At 40.8% G+C, this 12,208-nt stretch overlaps 1 protein-coding gene across 14 annotated transcripts in view; it reads left to right on the forward strand.

Annotated features, from left to right (window-relative positions):
• Window positions 1–12,208, forward strand: part of nbeaa (neurobeachin a) — an 812,689-nt gene that overhangs the window by 180,121 nt on the left and 620,360 nt on the right. Inside the window, exon 1 of one of the 14 annotated variants that reach the window (XM_078222252.1) lies at window positions 1,430–1,510. The exons of the other annotated variants lie outside the window; for them this stretch is intronic. The gene's annotated coding sequence lies outside the window, so the exon portion shown is untranslated. Of the gene's footprint in view, window positions 1–1,429; window positions 1,511–12,208 lie in introns of those variants that run through there. 14 annotated transcript variants of the gene reach the window in all.

The following is a 12,208-nucleotide window of genomic DNA, read 5'->3' on the forward strand; positions in this document are numbered from 1 at the left end:
GCCCTTGTCCTTCTAGGTGATAGAGGTCACAGGTTTGGTAGGTGTTGTTGAAGGTGGCTTAGTAAGTTGCTGCAGTGCATCTTGTATATGATACACACTGCTGTCACTGTGCACTGGTGATGGAAGGAGTGAATGTTTTAAGGTAGTGAATTGGGTGCCGATCATTTATCCTGGATGGTGTCCAACTTTTGAGTATTTTTGGAGCTGTGCTCATCCTGGCAAGAGGAAAGTATTCCATCATACTCCTGATGTGTGTCTTGTAGGTGTCCAAAAAGCTTTGAGAAGTCTGAAAGTGAGCTACATGCTATCAAATTCACAGTCTCTGTCCTGCTCTTGTAGGCACAGTATTTATGAAGCTGGTCCAGTTCAGTTCCTGGTCAATCGTAACCCCCAGGATGTTGATAATGGCATAATTGGTTAATGACTTACTGTAATCCACAGAAATGAACATGGAGATCAGCCAATTTCTTTCCCGTTGTCAAAAATTATGGTTCACCAAGATTTGTGGATAACCTTATTGAGAACAAATGTTTATATTCAGGTGCTTGTATGTGACCATGTTAACTCATTGACATTATGCTCCAGTAAAACCTTTAAGTAAAAAATCTATTTATATTTAAAAATGTCCTGTTTATACAAATGGAATTTGAGTCTTTGAGACTCAAAATATCAGTCTTTCCCCTCCATACCCCCCACCAATATATCATCACTTTACTTTGAAGCACAGTTCTTTTACTTCCATTGTTAGCAGCAGATGATGTTATTGTTTCCCTCATCAAAGATAACGTCCTTTGTTTTTCTTCTGCTTCTGAAAGGGTCTTCTGTTTTCTGATATTGCTTGAATGGAGTGAGCAAAGTCAAATATTTCAGTTATTGCAATTTCTTCTTTGGCAGTATCCAACTGGTTGACTAACACCTTCCAAACCCATGACTGCTACCATCTATAAGGACAAGGGTAGCAGATACATGGGAGCACCACCACCTGGAAGTTCCCTTCAGGTCACTCATCATCTTGACTTGGAAATATATTTCTGTTCCTTCACTGTTCTTGGGTCAAAATCCTGGAACTCCCTCCCTAACAACACAGTTGTTGGGTCAAAATCCCCGAACTCCCTCCCTAGACCACTTGGACCGCTAGATAGCTTACCACCACCTTCTGAAGGGCATAGAGATCGGCAATAAGTGCTGGTATAGCCAGTGATGCCCACATCCCATAAATAAATTGAAAAAAGGCATGGAAGCGGTTGGTTGGTGGGTCAAATCTTCAGGCTTATTGAATTCGACAAATGTGAATTTCTTTGCATTTGCATGAGCTCCCTTCTCAGGAGTGGAGACAACTGGACCTGCGAGGGACACTCTGTACTGAGGAGAGGATAAATAGAGAGCCAGGCTCGGGGCCTTGACTTACCTTCTCGGGAGCGGAGACAGCCGAACCTGCGAGGGACATACTACTGAACAGAATGTGTGAACATCATTTTGCAACAAAGAGTAGGGAATCTTGTATATAAGAGTAAGGAAATTTGATAATAGAATTAACTTAAAGGCTTTGTGTCTGATTGCACAAGGCATTTGAAACAAAATTAATTAGTTAACAGCGTAAATAGAGACAAAGAGGTATGATTTGTTGGTGATTACTGCGACATGGTTAAAAGGACACCAGGTCTGGGAATTCAATATCCAAGGGTACTCAGTATTTCAGAAGGATAGATAGAAAGGAAAAGGAGATGGTGTAGCTTTGCTAGTTAAGGAAGGAATCAGTGCTATAGTGAGAAATGACATAGGCACTGGTGATCAAGATGTGGATTCAGTCATGGTAGAAATAAGAAACAGCAAAGAAGTCCCTGGTGGGAGTAATCTATAGATCCCCAAACAATAGTTCTGCAGTAGGGCACAGTATAAACCAGGAAATACTGGGGGCTTGTAAGAAAAGTATGGCAATAACCATGGATGATTTTAATATGCACACCGGCTGGAATAATCTAATTGGCCAGGGTAGCCTTGAGGGAGAGTTCATTGAATGTATTAGAGATTGTGTCTTGGAGAAATATGTTGTTGAGCCAACCAGGGAGCAGTCTATTCTGGATTTGGAATTCTGTAATGAGCTCATTATGAGGACCTCATAATAAGGATCTTCTGGGGAAGAGTGATGATAGTATGATAGGATTCGAACTTCAGTTTGAGGGCGACAAACTGGAGCCCCGAAGAGAGGCGTACCATATTGCAAAGGCCAGTGGCAGGTTGGAAGACTGGGAAGCTTTTAAAGATCAACAAAGGATTACTAAAGAAGTAATAAAAAGAGCAAAGATAAATTATGAAAGAAACTTAGCACAGAATATAAAAAAAAGGATAGCAAAAGCTTTTGTAAGTAAGTAAAAAGAGAGTAGCTAAAGCGAATGTTGGTTCCTTGGAGGGTGAAACCGGGAGTTAATAGTGGGCAACACAGAAATGGCGAGACGCTAAATCAATATTTTGCCACCATCCTAATAATAACAGATAATGCAGAGGTAATAGAAAGGGAGGAACTTCGAACAATCATCATGAATAGGGAAATAGTACTCAACAAACTACTAAGATTGAAGGCAGACAAGTCCCCAGGGCCTGATGGCCTATATCCTAAGGTATTAAAAGAATGGCAGCAGAGATCGTGGATCCATCGGTTATAAATATTCCAAAATTCCCTGAATGTGGAAAGGTTCCAGTGGATTTGAAAAATGCCCTTATTCAAAAAGGGAGGGAGGCAGAAAGTAGCAAAACTATAGATCAGTTAGTTTAACATTTGTTGTTGGGAAATTGTTAGAAATCATTATTAAAGGAGTAATAACAGGACATTTGGAAAGTCAAAACGCAAACCATCAGAGTCAGCATGGTTTTATGAAAGGTAAATTGTGTTTGACTAATTTTCTAAAGTTCTTCAAAGATGTAACAAGCCAAGTTGATAATGGAGATTCTGTAGATGTGGTATATCTGGACTTCAGGAAGGTGCTGCACATAAGGTTATCACAATAGGTAAGATCACATGGAGCTAGGGATAGTTTAAAAACATAGAAACAAGAAGCAGGAGTAAGCTATTCAGTCCTTTGAGCGTGCTCTGCCATTCATTTTGATCATGGCTGATCATCAAATTCAATATCTTGATCCCCCTTTCTCCCCATATCCCTTGATCCCTTTAGCCCCAAGAGCTATATCTAATTTATTCTTGAAATCAGACAACGATTTGGCCTCAACTACATTCTGTGGTAGTGAATTCCACACGCCCAAAAATTTCTCCTCACCTCAGTTCAATCATAGAATCCCACAGTGCAGAAGGAGGTCATTCGGCCCATCGAGTCTGCACAGACCACAATCCCACCCAGGCCCTATCCCCAATAACCCCATGCATTTACCCTAGCTAGTCCCCCTGACACTGAGGGGCAATTTAACATGGCCAATCCACGTAACCCGCACATCTTTGGACTGTGGGAGGAAACCAGAGCACCCAGAGGAAACCCACGCAAACACGGGGAGAACATACACACTCCACACAGACAGTCACCCAAGCCAGGAATCGAACCTGGGTCCTTGGCGCTGTGAGGCAGCAGTGCTAACCACTGTGCCACCTTGCCGCCCCAAAGATTCTCAAAGGTTTACCCTTAATCCTCAAACTACGATCCCTACTTCTGGACTCCCCCACCTTTGGGAACATTATTTATGAATCTATCGTGTATTCCTGTTTTTATGAGATCCCCTCTCACTCTTCTAAACTCCAGTGAATATAAGCCTAACCAACTAAGTTTCTCCTCATATGACAGACTTGCCATCCCAGGAATCAGCCTGGTAAACCTTCACTGTACTCCCTCTATAGCAAGAACATCCTTCCTCAGATAAGGACACCAAATCTGCACACAATACTCCAGATGTGGCCTCACCAACGCCCTATTCAATTGCAGCAAAACATCCCTATCCCTATACTCGAATCCTCTCGCTATGAAGGCCAACATACCATTTGCATTCTTTACTGCCTGCTGTACCTGCACGCTTACTTTCAGCGACTGATGCACGAGGACACCAAGGTCTTGCTGAGTATTGACCTCTCTCAATTTACACCCATTCTAATCATAATCTGTCTTCCTATTATTGCTATCAAAGTGGATAACCTCACATTTATCCACATTATACTGCATCTGCATTTATTAGCTTGGATAGAAGACTGGCTAACTGACAGAAATCAGAGAGTCAGGATAAATAGGTATTTTTCTGGTTGGTAAGATGTAATTAGTGAGGTGTCACAGGGTTCAACTATTTGCAATCTATGTTAATGTCTTGAATACAGGAAAAGAAGGTACTAAAGCCAAATTTGCAGATAATACTAAAATAGGTGGGATAGGAAGTTGCAATGAGGAAATGTGTTTACAAATGGATATAGATAGGTTAGGTGAGTGGGCTAAAATGTGGCAGATGGAATTTAACATGGATAAGTGTGAGGTTATCGATTTTGGTTGGAAAAATGGAAAGGCAACTTATTATGTAAATAGAGAGTGCTTTGGTGCAGAGGGATTTGGGTGTCCTTGTGCATGAGTTACAGAAAACTGGTATGCAGGTTTGGCAGGTAATAAGGAAAGCAAATGGAATTTTGGCATTTATAGCTAAAAGAATAGAGTATAAAAGTGAGGAAGTGATGCTGCAACTATACAGGCATTGGTGAGACCGCACCTGGAGAACTGTGCACGGTTTTGGTCCCCATATTTGAGGGAAGATGTAGTGGCATTAGAGGCTGTTCAGAGGAGGTTCATTAGATTGATTCCAGAGATGAGGGGTTTGTCTTATGAAGAGAGATTGAGCATTTTATGCCTTTGCTGTCTAGAGTTTAGGAGAATGAAAGGAGATCTAATTGAGACAGATAAGATGATAATAGGTAATGACAAAGTAAATGTAGAGAGGATGCTTCCTCTTGTGGGGCAATCTAGAACATGAGGTCATAGTTTTAGGATAAGGGGTAGCAGATTTAAAACAGAGATGAGGAGAAACTACTTCTCTCAATGGGTCGTGAATCTGTAGAATTCACTACTCAGAGTGCATTGGATGCCGGGACATTGAGTAAATTTAAGGAGATAGACAGATTTTTAATTAGTAATGGGTTGAAGGGTTATGGAGAATGGCAGGAAAGTGGAGTTCAGGCTGAGATGAGAACAACCATAATCATATTGAACGGTGGAGCAGGCTCGAGCAGCTAAATTGCCTATTCCTGCTCCTAGTTCTTGCATTTTTATGGATGAACTTCACGGATACTCAACCTAATTTAAGATAATAAAATTATAGTGCCCATCACTGGCATGGATCGAAGTGAAGTTGGAGACAACTTCAATAACATGAACCAAAGTTGTTCATTTGGAGCAACTTTGTAATTGAAAGGCACAGGAGAGTGACGACTTATTTTTTGCCACTTCATGTGATTGTGGAACTGAAGAATTTTCTTGTTCACAGCATTGGCTGAATGAGTATGGAGCCAACCTTTACAGGTAAAAGTCAATTTGGGCATTAGGGCATACAAAAGAAGAACATGAGTCGACCATACAGCACTTTGAGCCTGTTCTGCTATTTAGTAGATCATGGCTGATCTAACTGAACTCCACTTTCCTTGCTTGTCCACTCACTTAACAATACTTCGTAAAAATTTAAAAATAGCAACAGAGCATCTGCATAATTATGGAAAGTACGAGTACTTATCAGTTACCTGCTATTTCCCCTAGTTGGCTTTTAAGACAAGTTTGAACTACATCCTATGGTAGAGCTGTTCTTTATCTGAGAGAAATTCCAGATTTAAACTGGCATATAGTTGTTGTTCCAAAGGATACAGTTGCTGCACTCCTGCCTCATAACTCAAATGGGAACCAGGTTCAGGACTACCTGATGTGCTAGTTATTTATCATAGAATCATACAGCCCATCGAGTCTGCACCGACACATTAGTGTTATGGGTCAGGGCAGAAACTCCAAAGTGCTTTATGGAGACCGCCCGAACCATAATTTTTTACGTTGAATTTGGCTAGGCTGAGCATGGTATGTTTCACTTCAGGTATGATTCAACAACCCATTAGGAAGCTTTTATCAAACAAAGTTTATTTTAGAATATAGCACGCATGTATAGTAAGAAAAGAAATTAGCAAGAACTGTTAACAATTACAACAAAAAACAAAAAGAAAACAACCATAATAATGTACCAAAAACACTTAATTGAATATTAAAGCAAAACCTTTCGTGGACAAAACCATTTTCACAGGCTTAATACAGCATAGATTAAATCTCACTTGATTAGAATTGAGTCTTTTCGAAGGCTGCACTTTCCTTCCGGAAGGCAAAACATTGCCTTGAGATAACCAGCAGAATTTCCAAATAGAACAAGGAGACAGAGATTTCAGCTTCTTTCTTGCTTGATGCCTCTGCTAAAACTAAAAGCTAAACTGCAGCCTCAGAACACTCAAAACTGAAACCTAAAACTCACTGGAAAAAAACACTGTACAAAAACACATGACCTTTTCTCCTAACAATGCAGGATCGTAAAACTAATCCCAGAGTAAACACAAACAACCCCCATTTAAACTATTTAAGAAGCAATAAAAGGACTCACCATAGTCAAGCTGGCAATAATGACTTCATTGAAGCTGTGAGCTAAGAAACCACTGAAACTGTGAGAGCTGCAGAAATCATGTTTATAAAAAAAGTCTTTCTTGAAGGGACACTAACGTCACATTAGAAACACCTGAACTCGTACCCAATCCCATCTGCCAGCGCTTGGCCCATAGCCCTGAATGTTATGATGTGCCAAGTGCTCATCCAGATACTTTTTAAAGGATGTGAGGCAACCCGTCCCTACCACCCTCCCAGGCAGCGCATTCCAGACCGTCACCACTCTCTGAGTAAAAAAGCTTTTCCTCACATCCCCCCCAAACCACCTGCTCCTTACCTTGAACTTATGTCCCCTTGTGACTGACCCTTCAACTAAGGGGAATAGCTACTCTCTCTCCATTCTGTCCATGTCCCTCATAATCTTGTACACCTTGATCAGGGCACCCCTCGGTCTTCTCTGCTCCAATGAAAAGCTCCAATGAAAACAACCCAAGCCTACACAATTTCTCTTCATAACTTAAATGTTGTATCCCAGGCAGCATCCTGGTGAATCTCCTCTGTGCCTCTTCCAGTGCAATCACATCCTTCCGATAATGTGGTGATCAGAATTGTATACAGTACTCTAGCTGTGGCTTCGCCAAAGTTTATGGCTGGGACAAGCTTTGTGATGCCACTTAACTGCTAATGTATTCAAAACATGGGTTAACATTTTGTTTCAAAGTAGTTTCTATCATCATTTCCACTTTGCTAAAAAATTACATCGCTCTGCAAATGTTTCATGGCCTTCAGTAGCAGGTTTAGAGAGGGGGGATATACATAGTGTAGTGAGGAACCTGCTCTGTGATTCTGAGGACATACACCAGTTTTTGAAAGGAATCAGCACTACCACAACAATCTGGAGCAAAATAATGGGTTGTTTGATCCCTGATACTTTGCATGATCAGATTTGGCACTGGTATCAATGAATTATAAATACAATTCCACCCCCTAGGGTGTGGGAGGCAGACAATAATGGCTGCATCAATTTTTGTATGACTGAATTATATAGGCCAAAAGTGCATTTAACACTTAAGTTTCTTCTTTAGGACATGTGCATACATATAAATAACTTATTATAGTAGATTTATTCTTGTGCATGTTTTGGAGAGATTGGAGTCCCAAATCTGTGTAGCATGTATAAATTGAGTGAATTGAAAAGGCATTTTTAAAATTATAGTTTGATGCTTCAAACAAAGTAGCTCTGTTTAACACCACAGAGCTGTACACTGTAAAAGATATAGCATAGAAAGATACCCTTTGGGTACAGTAATCATGGCTATCATTTCAATCACACAACGTTTTAAATGAATCCTAAAGTAAAAATACTTTTATAGTTATTTGTAGAATTTGAGTATTGCTGAAAAAGCTTTTTGTCTTGCACTCATCAGGACAATCACAAGAAAAGCAATGTCAGGGGAATGACCAACTTCATACGGTTTGAGAGGAGGGTGCTGGTTGGTTGGCTGGCGAGTGGATACTGATTTGTCGAGGACTTGCCATGGAGAATGCACCAGTTGATGGTGCCTGATAGATAATTGCCAAGCGTTGTTTGAAATTTAAACCAGACAGTTTGATTCTGGTCAAGGCATTGGAATGAACCAGTGAATCTCAATCACTTACTTTGTTTAGCTGAAACAGGGGCAAGATGTGCACATGTTCTTTCGTTCTGCAAAGGACAGAGCCCTGACTATTAATATATGTAGCTTCCAGTGGACAGAGAAGTTTCACACTGAGAGCCCAGAGATAATATACTTGTGTAAGTATTGTGGCCAACTCAGGGTTCCATTGTGCCCTAAGCAGAGATCTTGTGTGGTGTCATTAATTTGGATCTAGTTGCCACTAACTTGGTATCTTTGATGCCGGGATTAGATTTAGGTGCACAATTATATCACCTTTAAATTTCTAGTCTATAATGAATAGACTATTCTGTCTACTACTTAAAATCATAAGGATTCTGGCTGATGTCTTATTTGAAAGACTTTCAAAATTAGGACCTTATTAGTTAGAACAATATACATTACAGGTCAATAGGATGATGTTTAAAATTTTGAAAGGATAGGACAGTGTAGGTAGTAGCAGAATGTTTCCGTTAGTTTAAGGGAGGGACCATAGATGCAAGGGCTGGAATTCTCTGAGCTCATTCACGGCTGGGATTCTCCAATCTTGCTGCAGTGAATGGAGTTTTGGCTGAGCAGCCAAATTCTCTGTTATCAGTGGCGGGATGAACAAGATTGGAGAAGCCCAGCCAAGGTGTAAGAGATGTGGACCAGAAAGCAAAAGAAGTGAGGCTAAAAACTTACTTACATTGTTGGTAATTGAAGCAGAAATTTTCAACTCGAAGATTGGATTGGATAGCTCAATGAAAGAAAAGACAATAAAGGGATATGGAAAAAGGGCAAGTAAATGATTGGGTTGGTTGCTTGTGTGTAGAGTGAATGTCGATGGGAACCGATTGGACTGAATAACTTGTATTCTTGTTGTAATTTGCACATATTTCTAAACGTCACCAAAAGGTAGAGGTTGGTGATGAATGCATCAACATTCAAGAACCTATGGTTACATACAAACATACGAATAAGGAGCAGGAATAGAACACTTATCCCCTCAAGCCTGCACTCCCATTCAATAAGATCATTGCTGATTGGATTGTAACCTCAACTCCAAATTCCCACCTATCTCTTTAACCTTGCACCCTCTTGCTTATCAAGAATCTATCTAGTTCTGCCCTAAAATCATTGGAAGATTCTACTTCCACTGCCTTTTGAGGAAGAGAGTTCCAAAGACTCATGATCCTGAGAGAAAATAAATACTCATCCTCACTGTCTGAAATGGGTGACACTTTATTTTTAAACAGTGGTTCCCTAGTTCCAGATTCCCCCGCAAGAGGAAACATTATTCCATATCCACAAGTTTTATTGATCCCCTTCAGCTCTTTTGAGAGTGTATATTATTATCACAGCTCTCTGTTCAAATTGCTGCAACCATTTAAAAAAAATCCTCCAGCTTTAGCAATAAATCTATGATATACCAATTACATTCTTGTTATAATTACATTTTCATTTTTATTTCAAAACTAGTGAGTATTGGAGGGATGGAACTTTGCCCTGAATCATGGTACATGTCCCTGATAACAACATGTACCTTGATCAGTGGAACTAGATGACTCCAATGAAAAATTAATCAAGTCAGTTAATTTTGAGACAAAAGAATTTATTTGTGATTTTATTTTTGCAATCGAAGAAATAAATTTAGAAACTGAATGATACGATAGGCCATGAAATAAACCTATGGCAAGATCTAATTGCATAGAATTTTGAGCATTGAAAAAGGCCATTCACAAGAATACAAGAAATTGAAGCAGGAGTAGGCCACCAGGTCCTTCAAGCCTGCCCTGCCATTCAATACCATCATAGCTGATTTCTGCTGGCCTCAACTCCTTTTCTGTGCCATTTCCCCATAGCCCTCTGTTCCTTGATTTATCAAATATTTATACACCTCCACTTTGAATACTTCTGATGATCCAGCCTTCACTACCTTTTGGGGCAGGGAATTCCAGAGATTCACCACCCTCTGCCTGAAGAAATTTCTCCGCAACTCAATTTTAAATGACTGGCCCTTTATCTTGTAGCTATGTCCCCTTGTTTGAGACTCTCCCCTCTAGTGAAAACATCTCACCTTCTACCCCGTCAAGCCCCCTCAGGAACTTAAATGTTTGAATAAATTCACCCCACACTCCAAGGAGTATAAACCCAGGCTATCTCTCTCTGGATTGGACAACAGTCTCATCCCAGAAATTAGTCTGGTGAATATCCTTTGGACTGCCTCCAATGTTACTGTATCCTTTTTAGGGCAAGGGGACCAAAACTATACACAGTATTCCAGGTGAGGCCACACCAACACCCTGTACAATTGCAACAAAACCTCCCTATTTTTAAACTCTGACCCCTTTGCATCAAAGGCCAAAATGCCATTTGCCGCCTTAACTACTTGTTGAACCTGCTTGCTTGTTTTTGTGATTCATGCACGAGAACACCTAGATCCTCCTGTATTTAACTCACTGGCAGTCTCTCTTCATTTAGATAAAATTCTGCCTTTTGATTCCTCCTATCAAAGTGCATGACTCTCACACTTACCCACATTCAACTCCATTTGCTAAGTTTTTGCCTAGTCACCCAATCGATCTATATTCAATTGCAGAATCATAATATCCTTATCACAACTTCTACCTACCTTCATATCATTGGCAATATTAGAAATCTTACATTCCTCCATGTCATTAATGTAAATAGTGAACAATTGCGGGCCAAGGACTGATCCCTGCAGTACTCCACTAGTTACATCTTTCCACTCTGAAAAGAACCCATTTATTCCAACTTTCTATTTTCTGTTTGTCAGCCAGTTTTCAACACACTCCCTCCAATTCCATGGACGTTTTACTTTATGCACCAGCCTCTTATGCGGCACGTTGACAAATGCCTTTTGGAAATCTAAATATGCTGCATCTGCAGGTTCCCTTGTATCTACTCTCCCTGTTACATCTTCAAAGAATTCGAGCAAATTTGTCGAACATGATTTACCTTTCATAAAACCATGTTGATTAGATTTGATTATATTTGACTCACTTGGTCTATGCTGGTGATTGTAGCTAACCAGATTTCAGAACTGGAGCTGCGGGTGAACTCACTGTGGAAATATCCACGATGCTGAGCAAGTTGTGGATAGAACATTTAGTGAGGTAATCACACCGTAGGTGAGGATTACACAGACAGAAAGGGAATGGGTGACCCTCAGGAACAGTAAAAGACTCAGGAAGGTAGTGCAGGAGTCCCTTGTGTTCATCCCCCTCTCAAACACGTATACCGCTTTGGATACTGTTTTCCTTAGGGGAAAAGAGCAGCAGCCAAGTCCAAATTCACAGCACTGGTGGGTGGCACTGCTGCACAGAGGGGTGGGAGGAAAATGAGTGGCAGGGCTATGGTGATAGGGGATTCAGTAGTTGGGGGCGCAGACAAAAGCTTCTGTGGCTGCAAACGTCAATTAAGGATGGTGAACCCAAGATGTCATGGAGCAGCTGCAGGGCATTCTCGGGAGGGAAGGTGAACAGCCAGTGATCGTGGTACACTGGTACCAACGACATAGGTAAACTAAAAGATGACCTATAGGCTGAGTACAGGAGGTTTGGAGATAAACTCAAATGCAGGACCTCAAATGTAGTAATCTCAGGATTATTCTCAGTTCCGCATGCTAGCAAGAGCAGGAATAAGAGGATAGATTAAATGAACACGTGGTTGGAGAGATGTTGTAGCCGAGAGGGATTCAGATTCTTGAGGCACTGGGACTGGTTCTGGGGAAGGTAGGACCTGTTCAAACCAGCCAGACTGCACCAAGGCAGAGCTGGGATCATTGTCCTTACAGAAGCTTTTGTTAGTTCTGTTGGGGAGCATTTAAACTTGTGTGGCAGTGGGATGGGATCCCAGGAGTAGGTAAGATTCAGATAAGGAAAATGGAGATAGAACATTAGCTGGTGATGTCGAAGATGTAGTGATAGACTTGGAATTGCAGGAGAA

The sequence above is a fragment of the Mustelus asterias genome, chromosome 10 (genome assembly GCF_964213995.1).
Source record: "Mustelus asterias chromosome 10, sMusAst1.hap1.1, whole genome shotgun sequence".
NCBI lineage: Eukaryota > Metazoa > Chordata > Chondrichthyes > Carcharhiniformes > Triakidae > Mustelus > Mustelus asterias.